Genomic DNA, 3,811 nt, shown 5'->3' with positions numbered 1-3,811 from the left:
CATTACTGTATTGCAATGACTAAAGAAACAATTTAATTCTTTTTAAGAACTGCTGTGAGAAAAAGTGTCAGAGAGAAATCGAAATACAGGATGAGATAGAAATAAGAAAAAGGAAATATAGGGGAATGACACAATGAAACACAGGAGATTCCATCTAAATTTAAGAAAAAAATCTTCTCATTGTGTTTTTAAGTACTGAGACAAGTTGCCCAGAGAAGTTGTGGAATCTGTCTCCTTGATGACAATCAAAACTCAACCAGACAGAGATCTGAGTGACCTGCTGCAGGTAACCCTGCAGCACAACTGCAGGGGAATTGAACTGGGAGATCTCCAGAGGTGTCCTCCCACCTCAGTCATTCTGTGATTCAGAGAATAAAGCTGGCACTAAAACCTTTTGAACAACAGAAAACTAGCAGGACTCTTCATAAGAGGTTAATATATTAATAATCATACATTTTTTGACAGAAATTGAAAATGAGAAATGTGCATGCATAAAAAAAATCTGTCAGCAACGTAATTTTGGTATCCTGCTTTTGGAAAATGCAAAGCTATATCAACACTATTTCTAGTGTTGATATATGTGAGACACTGCATTTATCACTAGTGTAAATAATGGCATCCTTCTGGATTATTTAAAGATTCCATTCAAATTATTTTTTTTAATGTCAGTACCACTGTACTGTTACAACTGCCTGAGACTCTTGGGTATTTCTTTCAACTTTAACCATCTCTTCTACTTCCTAGATGTCAGTGAGTGCTGGAATTGCCACAGCTTCTTCTTATTCTTAAACTGCAGGTACTTGTGGTAATTGTATGGTCAGGCTTTTCTAAACTTTTACTTTGCCAGACCAACTACTTGTATAGACCAACACAAAAATTAAGAATGGCATTTAGATTTTTTTATTGTAAATTCAAACTCTCAAAATTATCATATCAAAATTAATAGCATGTTGCATTCTATTTTAAGTATCACAGCTCATAAGAAAGATCCTAAGTAATGAGGACACCTAAGCTGTTTATAGTTGCTCAGATCCATACTTGTTTCATCATTGCTAATGCATTGAGAAGCAGCAGTTGTAGATATTATTGTTCTTATAATGGTATGGTCTTTTTTCTATGAAAGCAACTAAATATTTTAATTCCCTACTCACCAATAATGATGGTGTCAATTGTTCTGAAATCAGTGTTGTTTCATAGGTCAAAAAGCTCTTTTGTCAAGATTTCTTCTGCAAGTTCAGCAGCCCTTGAATTCTGTGTGCTGTCATCTCCAGCTGCTGGGAGATGATTGGTATGGGTTCTGGAGGATGCCCATGTACAAAAACCGCTGAAACCCAACTGAGATTGCAAAGCAGAATTGTTTTTATTACACGCAGTACCAAATAATACATACTGACCCCTGGATTTTTTGGAAAGCCGCTGAGCAGGAGAAGGAGATGGAGCATGGTGCTCAGGTGGGAGGGGCAGGCAGGCACCTTCAGGAAGTCCCCTGGATTGAAATGGCATCTTGTCCTCTTCAGCCTCTGCACCCCAGAACCACACCTCATATCTCCTCCTCTTGGAGTGGAATTTTTCCAGTTACGACATCATCTCACACTTGGCCACAGTGTGAGATGAGGCCACAATGGCTCACGATACCACCTCCATATTAACAACAGCTCCATTGTATATTGTTCTTCTTTCAGGTTATGTTCCCAAAACATTGTTTCTCTTAAGGGTCAAATTCCCACCAGTTAAACAATAAGGGTTTCATCATTGCCTTTTCTTCATTATCTGGTCGACATGCCCAGCAGCAGAACAAATATGGCAGGGCCTTGGTCATGACTTTGGTCCCGGACACATGCGACCGCATGATCCGTGGTTGGAACACGTAGATACTGCACCATACTAACAACAGTACATCCAACATGCTATCTATTAAAGATCAGTTCAATGATACTAAACTAGAAATACAACAAATAATACATAGAAACCCAATACTTAAGGCACAAAGTTATATTAATCCCTTTTTCAGCCAATTCCAACCCCATGTCTCTCCAGCAAACGGATTCCAACTAGTATGTTCTACAAGTTGTTAAGTGTCCATAATTCCTGTAGTTGTGCATGGACAGAGTTAGAATGGACACTTAAGCTTATACAACATACCTAATCGAAATCTTCACACCAATGCTCATATGTTAAAAGTTAAAAATCAATTGCTGCTTGATTTTATAGTGTAGCATGTTTAATGTTGTCTACATCAATTAACAAATCAGATATAGCTGTGCTGGTAGTATTGCTAAACTTTGCTAACCAGCAACTAACTCCATCCAGGCTCATGAGGGCTTGCAACCCCAGGAGCCAACGAAGAGGCAGTGATTGTCTTGGTAGTGTTCTAGAATTTAGCTGTATCTCTGTAGTCAGGAGTAAAAGCATGTATGCTCTCAGTATGACAGTGGTGAGTTTGGTTTCGTTGGATCCATACTGAAGTAGTTATATTTGGAGATAAGAGGGTTAGTTTCCTTAACTAACATGGAAATGTAATTGCCATTAGCACTCTGGCCTAGGCTCAGACCCCACAGATTAAGAGGATACCTTGTGGGAGTTGCATACATGTACTAAAATTCAGGGTTAGCTGTGCTGTTGTTGAATTATACCAGCATAAAGCACTTTAAAACAATGGTGTCATTGACCCATCAAGTTATAGGGCTATTTTTTATGCTAATAAATTTAAAGGTGGTACAACTATCTGCATTCAAGGTGCCTAAAGTCCACAACTCCTCTGAGGGTAAAGCAGGGGATTTTGTGAGGTGGGACAGTTGTTGCCAGAATCCAGTAGCTAGACAGGCCATAGGTGCAGGGACGCTGTTACATAAATGTTGCACCTCATGGGTGGTGAGAGGAACATGGATCACACACATTGTGCATGAGTTCTGAGCCACAGCAGTGCTAAGGCATCATAAAGTCTGGTTGTCTTAGACAAAGTCACCCAGATGTTTTCTCCAAGGCGGGGTATGAGTCTGAGGTACCCTCTGAAAACATAAACGGAAGAAAAGTCCACCCCTTCTCTCACTCCCACCTGTTAGTCCCACCAGCAGAAGTGTTTAGCAGGTATTCAGCAGCAGCACTGTTCCTCTGGAATGGTAATAGGAACCAGTTTTGCTTCTGCTGCTATCACCTCAGCAGCCACAGAACCATGTTCCATGGAGGATTGATACTCTACTTTTGCATCTCAGAAGTAAAACTTGAATGGATAGGGAGGGCACAATCCAAAAGAAAATTGACCCAATAGTTCCACTGGGGAGCATATGAGTAGAAGGAGTGGCGTTCCTAATGCCTAAAGTGAGTGGATGTTAATTTTCCTATTGTTTAAAACAGTGCAACTATAGAGTCACTCCACTGAAACAAAGGTAAAATAAACTTAAAAAACAAACTATATACATCTGAAAATGTCTCTGCTTTTCTCATCCTTCCTCTACACAAAGAGGCTTTTAATCAGGAGGATTTTAGTTTTATCCAAAGGCATCCAGCCCATATGCGCCAAAACCATCCCACAATGATAACCAAAGGACAGTCATTAGGGACAATAGGGAGTGTTGTTTCAACATTGGCATACACTGTGAAGGAGAGGAAAGATAACTTCCAGAACAATAGCTTTATTCAACAATGGTGAGAAATATGAACTGAGTTTTGTTTTAAATCAATAGTGAAGACACTTCAGTATAATATTACAAATCATAGAAATAGTATGAAAATTACTTAAAGTCATAATTATAAGTAATGTAATATTATTAAAATGTGAGATCAAGCTATGACAAGTGTTTTTAAGGCTGCT

This window comes from Camarhynchus parvulus, chromosome 2 (genome assembly GCF_901933205.1).
Source record: "Camarhynchus parvulus chromosome 2, STF_HiC, whole genome shotgun sequence".
In the NCBI taxonomy this organism is placed as follows: domain Eukaryota; kingdom Metazoa; phylum Chordata; class Aves; order Passeriformes; family Thraupidae; genus Camarhynchus; species Camarhynchus parvulus.
The sequence above is the reverse complement of the archived record's forward strand: the minus strand, read 5'-3'. Positions refer to the sequence as shown.